Source organism: Podarcis gaigeae, assembly GCF_964106915.1.
Source record: "Podarcis gaigeae genome assembly, chromosome: 11".
NCBI lineage: Eukaryota > Metazoa > Chordata > Lepidosauria > Squamata > Lacertidae > Podarcis > Podarcis gaigeae.
In genome coordinates this window covers 7,246,577-7,254,221 of record NC_139687.1, presented here as the reverse complement: position 1 = coordinate 7,254,221, position 7,645 = coordinate 7,246,577, and positions in this window count along the sequence as shown.

The following is a 7,645-nucleotide window of genomic DNA, read 5'->3' as shown; positions in this document are numbered from 1 at the left end:
GTGCCCTCCATCTTTCCCAACATCAGGGTCTTTTCCAGGGAGTCTTCTCTTCTCATGAGGTGGCCAAAGTCTTGGAGCCTTAGCTTCAGGATCTGTCCTTCCAGTGAGCACTCAGGGCTGATTTCCTTAAGAATGGATAGGTTTGATCTTTTTGCAGTCCGTGGGACTCTCAAGAGTCTCCTCCAGCACCAGAATTCAAAAGCATCCATTCCTCAGCGATCAGCCTTCTTTATGGTCCAGCTTTCACTTCCATACATCACTACTGGGAAAACCATAGCTTTAACTATATGGACCTTTGTTGGCAAGGTGATGTCTCTACTTTTTTATATACTTTTTACTAAAAAGTAAAAAAAAGTAGTGTATATATGGCATCGTGTATATGAGGAGGGCACTGAAAGGGCAAAGTAAAGAGACACTGTGATATATCAGCATATTGCATATTTAGTTGCTGATATATTGTGATGTTGAAAGCCAGATGTCGCCCAGCCCTGCTCCCTACATATAGGTATTTGTTTTAAGAACTTAAGACTGCCATGTAGCAGCCACGTCACTTACAAACAGGTTGTCTAGTTTGTTATTGGGAGAAGTTCCAATGCTAGATTGTTCATGGGAGTTGCAACTGCTACAGAGCAATAGTTCTACCTCCTAGGCAAGTTTCCTTTGCAATGAGTAGGGGGTTGGGCTCAATGACCTCTAAGGGACCTCCTAAATATATTATTCAAAGTTGTTGAGTAATGAACATGACAGAAGCAGTACATAGCCTGGAAGTGAGAGGCATCATAACTTTGTCATGTTACTGATGGTCTTGAAAACTAGAAACATAGCAATTAATATTGCAACTTGACCATCAAGTTCCAGAGTTATCATTAATAATCTGTTAATGATCAAAAGTTATTTAATGGATGTTTCACTATGTATTTTTTTACACTTGAAGAACCAGGGAGAATCTTCCTTTAAGGTGTTGCTGCCCAATCTAGCAATCTGCTTTGTGACGCAGATATGTAAAGGAGTCGGTGCAAAGAGCAAAGACAATAAAAAGTGTAAATAAATCAACACCTGAATCCCAGACTAGCACAGAATAGTTAAATAAAGCCATCTGTCATGCTGCAATGGCTAATGGGTCAAATCTCAGAACCAATGGTGTCTTGAATTGGCCATGAGATGGCAGCAACCTCATGTCATTCCTATGCAGAACCACCTTCACTCTCTTAAGTCAATGTTGCAATGTTGCGCTTTGTGATTGCACCCATGCTCAGCCAAATCCTATGTGGTTTGGTGTATTTATGGCCTTTGAAACACCCCAAACTGCATAAGATTGGTCTGATATCAAAACATCTGGAATGTCGTTGCACTGGCTGATACAGCAACTCAGGTTACAACATGGGATGAGAAATCTCCAACCCCGCAGGTCGCAGACCAAACCTGGCCCACCAGGGGTTCAAATTTGGCCTGTAGGACTGGTTTTGTGAAACCACACCCACCTGCCCCACACATGACAACACAGATGATGTCAAGTGGTGGGGCAGGTAGAAATGTAACTGCTGCATGGATAGGAAGCTGACGCTTGCAGATATTATACTTTGGACCTCCAGGACAGTGTCCCTTAGTGCTCACAATCCTGTTCAAAATTAGACACACAAAGAATAATGGTGGCAACTACAGTCATTCCATTTAGCATCAGCACACACAACGTAAAAATAGAGCACACAGAAACCATATTTGAATGCATATTTTAATACGCTGAGCATGTAATTTTGGAAATAATGTTGCAGTGGTATTTTTAAAAATGTTGGTAAAAGTCTGTTTTAGCCTTTACTGTATCCAAATAATACAAATTTCTATCTTCCACTGAAAAATAACACCTATGAGGAAACTTAATTTTCATTTCCGACGATGAAAGGAAACAATCCACTTAGATGCCTTTAAAGGATGCTCCTTTTGCATTCATCTCTTTAAGGGCAACCCTTAAAAAAAATAAATGGGAGGTAATACATCAGTTGAAAGAAAATGTTTAAAATGGGGGCAACGTCATGTAGAATTCAGTCATGTGTATAATATTCTGCTAAAACCTGGAAAGTGTAATTCCACAGGGAACGGCTGACATACAAGTGCTATTTCCGTCCTCCTCTATTTAAATGTTTTAGGATGTGGGTTAAAGCCTCAGCGCCTAGGACTTGCCGATCGAAAGGTCGGCGGTTCGAATCCCTGCGGCGGGGTGCGCTCCCGCTGCTCGGTCCCAGCGCCTGCCAACCTAGCAGTTCGAAAGCACCTCCGGGTGCAAGTAGATAAATAGGGACCGCTTACCAGCGGGAAGGTAAACGGCGTTTCCGTGTGCGGCTCTGGCTCGCCAGAGCAGCGATGTCACACTGGCCACGTGACCTGGAAGTGTCTCCGGACAGCGCTGGCCCCTGGCCTCTTAAGTGAGATGGGCGCACAACCCCAGAGTCTGTCAAGACTGGCCCGTACGGGCAGGGGTACCTTTAGGATGCAATTCTGATCTAAGCTCTGGGATGTGCTCACAAAATCCTTCCTCTTTATATTCCAGCTTGCATTGTTTTTGCATGTAATCAGTGTCCGCATTAATAAAGCATTGAAAGGGGAGGGAGAGTTTCTAAGAGCTGCTACCCGAAGCACATTTTGCCCATCCTAGCCTGGGTATTAATCCTTATATTGCCCAAACGGCACCATCTGGGCACAAGAGGGAGGTATCAAAAGGCTTGGGGAAACTCCAAAGGTTGCAGAAATACAAAAGGAAAAAATAAATGAGGGGAGGAGGAACAGCCCAATGATGGCTTGGCTGTCAGGTGGGAGGGGGGGGTAGAATCTGGAAGTGTGGGAATGGAACGAAGTTTCTAGGAAAGAGCAATTTGGACTATGCCCTCCTCTTTTGAGATGTGTATTGCTGTTTTGTTTTTAATATTTGGTTGGAAGTCGCCCAGAGTGGCTAGGGAAACCCAGCCAGATGGGTGGGGTATAAATAATAAATTATTATTATTATTATTATTATTATTATTATTATTATTATTAGGCTGGCACCAACACTACAACACTACTGGTATTTTGGAGTCAGCTTAAAAACCTTTCTTTTCCTCAAGCTTTCAGTGACATGGGAGTTTTGTGTGTCTACACCAAATGTATCTATAGAAAAAAGAGGGAGATGTAATATTTACGAAATTTATATATTGTCAGTGTTTCATTGATGATGCATTGTTCTCTTGTTTTAGTTTTTTTGGTAGCTTGCCCTCTGATAACTTGTTTGATGAAGGGTAGATAAGAATGGAAAGAACACGCCTGACACGTTTCCTTCTCATCTGGTTCCCAATACCAGTTGTGCTGGTCCAGGGGGGAGGTTACCATGGGGCGAGGTCCAGGACCTGAGTTGAGGGTCGGCAGACAGTCCTCCTCGGGCGAAGCGGGGTCCACAGCGGGAAGCCGGGCAAGGACAGGAACTCTGGGGGAAACAGGACTGGATGCTGGCCGAAACAGCTCTTCAACGACGTTGCTCCCGTAACCTGGGACCAGGCTGACTGGCCTTTATCTTCTCTGAGGCCAGGGGCGGCCCCGGCCCCCAGGAGACCCGCCTCTCCTGGCCTTAAGGCGAGCACTCCTCCTGGGAGAAACCAGTTCCCTTCGCCTCTCTGCCCTGAGCCTCTGCAGTTCAGGAGAGGCTGAAGGGTTACTGGGCCCAGGGGGAGACTCACCTGTAGGCACTGAGTCCTCAACCACCTCTGGAGCCAGAGTGGATTCACCTGGTGCCTGCTCCCGAGGATCCGGCACAGGTGCAGGCGCTTCAGAATCAAGGCCCTGCCCCAGTTCAGCCGGCCCTGGAGGCGGGGACTCCTGTGCAGGCTGGGATTCCTCCGGTTCAGCCTCTGAATCGGATTCCCAGGCCATCACACCAGTCCTCCCCCCACCCCACCCCTACTTTGAAAGGAGCACCGCTCCTTAGGCATCTATTACCAGGATAAGGAACCCATGGTCCTTCTGATTAAGTGTCTCCAACTCCCATCAGCCCCAGCCAGCATGCCCAATGGTCAGGGATGATGGGAACTGTCCATACATACATAAACAATGTTATTTTTATGCTGCCTCCCCTTGCCAGAGGGAGTTTTGCTATAGTAAATCTACCCCTCCAAAGGGAACAGTGGAGCAATACCCTTTAGGTCATGGGTAGGCAACCTAAGGCCCGGGGGCCGCATGTGGCCCAATTGCCTTCTAAATCCAGCCTGCGGACAGTCTGGGAATCAGCGTGTTTTGACATGAGAATGTGTGCTTTTATTTAAAATGCATCTCTGGGTTATTTGTGGGGCATAGGAATTTGTTCATTTTCCCCCCTTCAAAATATAGTCTGGCCCCCCACAAGGTCTGAGGGACAGTGGACAGGCCCCCTGCTGAAAAAGTTTGCTGATCCCTGCTTTAGGTCATGGGTAGGCAACCTAAGGCCTGGGGGCCAAATCCGGCTCAATCACCTTCTAAATCCGGCCCGCAGACAATCTGGGAATCAGTGTGTTTTTACATGAGTAGAATGTGTCCTTTTATTTAAAATGCATCTCTGGGTGATTTGTGGGGCATAGGAATTTGTTCATTCCCCCGCCCCAAAAAAAATAAAAAATTGGTCCACTGTCCCTCAGTCCGGCCCCCCACAAGGTCTGAGGGACAGTGGACCAGCCCCCTGCTGAAAAAGTTTGCTGCCCCCTGCTTTAGGTGCACCCTTGAAATAACTATTCTAAAGGTGCCATGTTTAATGTTACTAAAGTTAAGTGAGCATCTGGGGGGCGGAATCATGATTTTGGGGAGAAGTCACCACTGGAAGGATACTTTCTGGCACCCACTCTAGCAGTTGGTGTTGTGCATTTCCAAGGGACAGTGCAGTTTTGCCAAGTTGGTTAAGAAACTTCAGTGCCTCTGGGACAAAGGCAACCAGCGAAGGTTTGTATGTGTATGCTTGCTGGGTGCGGATGTTTAAAGTTCACCTCCCAACCTTCTGTTTGTTCAGGCTGCCTACTGTTCCTTCGCCCTCTGCAGCTCGTGGAATGAAAATGGTTTTGTTTTGTTTTTTATTTCTGAGGGTGCTTCCAGGTTGTCACAATATTGTGGGAAGGATTGAAGTTAATACCAGATATTTACCTTTGTGCAGTTTAAATGGATTGAAGTGCTCTGTCACCCTAGCGCACCAAATCTATTAAAAAAAGAACAACATTGACTTTTGTGGTTAGGAAAGGGATGGGATGAACAAAACATTGATGGGAAGATATGCATGCAAGCAAATCAGGATGAATGCTCATTGTCCTACAATTCCCCTCTAGACAAATAAGAATAAACACTGAGTAAGCTTTGCAAGGGGGACATGGGTGGCGCTGTGGGTAAAACCTCAGCGCCTAGGACTTTCCGATCGTATGGTCGGCGGTTCGAATCCCCGCGGTGGGGTGAGCTCCCATCGTTCGGTCCCAGCTCCTGCACACCTAGCAGTTCGAAAGCACCCTTAAGTACAAGTAGATAGATAGGTACCGCTTTATATGAGGAAGGAAAACGGCGTTCCCGTCTGCTGTGCTGGTGCTGGCTCGCCAGAGCAGCTTCGTCACGCTGGCCACATGACCCAGAAGTGTCTCCGGACAGCGCTGGCCCTCGGCCTCTTAAGCAAGATGGGCGCGCAACCCCAAAGGGGTACCTTTACCTTTACCTTTAAGCTTTGCAAGGTCCATATAGTTAAAGCCATGGTTTTCCCAGTAGTGATGTATGGAAGTGAGAGCTGGACCATAAAGAAGGCTGATCGCTGAAGAATTGATGCTTTTGAATTATGGTGCTGGAGGAGACTCTTGAGAGTCCCATGGACTGCAAGAAGATTAAACCTCTCCATTCTGAAGGAAATCAGCCCTGAGTGCTCACTGGAAGGACAGATCGTGAAGCTGAGGCTCCAATACTTTGGCCACCTCATGAGAAGAGAAGACTCCCTGGAAAAGACCCTGATGTTGGGAAAGATGGAGGGCCCAAGGAGAAGGGGACGACAGAGGACGAGATGGTTGGACAGTGTTCTTGAAGCTACCAACATGAGTCTGACCAAACTGCGGGAGGCAGTGGAAGACAGGAGTGCCTGACGTGCTCTGGTCCAGGGGGTCACGAAGAGTCGGACACGACTAAACGTCTAAACAACAAGCTTTGCAAACCAGGATGAATGAACAGGCTGTGGAGGAGCCCTAAAAAATCAGATGCAAGGCCTGCTATACATCTGTTTGGTGCCCACAGATGTGCTTGATGCAGCACATCTGTAAGCACTTAAGTTCCAGCCCTGTAATGGTTCCTTGCAGAAAGGAACATGTGTCCATGTACAAGGCATTTGTATTATCACGTTGGCAGATTTTTAACCCCATGGTCTGATCCTTTGTCATAGGCTTTTTGCACCTTAAGCAGACCTGTCTTCTGTGGAACGTTTTCATCTAAGCCTTTAGGTGAAAATGTTTAATGCAATCTTGCTAAAAGGCACCTGACCATGTGAAGAACCAGATACTTTTTCTGTCAGCCTTGAGATGTCATTCCTGTTTTGGTACTGACGTACCAAAGGAGCAAGTATCATCCGAGTAATTGTAGAATATAATTTCAGACTCACTTGGGATACAGAGATCCAGGCTAGGTATCTCTAGAGATAAGAATCAAAATTGAAAAGTGCAATACCTCAGGGATCATCTAATCCCTGACATAGTGATGCTGCTGTCAAGACTTCTACTCTGCATCTAACAAGATGGAGGGAATATTAGATGTTTCTTCTCCCTTCAGAATAAAAACTATCAAATAAAATCAATTTATAAACTAAGATCAATGTATTCCTAGCCAATACAGTGGTACCTCTGGTTAAGTACTTAATTCGTTCGGAGGTCCGTTCTTAACCTGAAACTGTTCTTAACCTGAGGTACCACTTCAGATAATGGGGCCTCCCGCTGCCGCCATGTGATTTCTGTTCTCATCCTGAAGCAAATTTCTTAACCCAAGGTTAAGAACCCCGAGGTACTATTTCTGGGTTAGCGGAGTCTGTAACTAGAGGTGTTTGTAACCCGAGGCACCACTGTATAGGCAAATAACAGAAAAAGAAAACAAAGGGCCTTTCACTGGCTGAACAAATCTGGTATGCTAAGGTTATGTTAAACAGGTCTGCAATCCTAATCATCTAGCTTAGATTTGATCAGACTTTGTTCTTGCATTAAAAAATAAACCATTAGGAGCCTTTCTGTCATTTTGGAACAATAGGCTTCCCATTGAAGGCATGGTTTGGAATTGTGCCAGCCATCCCATTTCATGTTTATTTTATGAATATATGCATCACTGAGGGCTAATGTTCTTTGCTGCATCATGCAACTTTTAGTCGGCAGCAGTGTGTTAATAACGTTTGGGATCACTTCTACTGTGTTTTAAACCTGCATATCTCGTTTTTGCAAACCACTAACGGCCCTTCCTTCTTTCGTATTACCATTGCATTTGTGCATTTTCTCGAGGAAGCTTTCCTCCCCCCCCCCCCCATTTCCTAAAATGCTCCCTCTGTGCGCCCTAATGTGTACCTTGATCCCCCCCCCCACGCTATTGAGCGCTGCAGGGTCCCCAGAAAGGCTCGCGCTTTTTGGATCCACCGGCTGCCGTCTCGCCCTTCTCCGGAGGA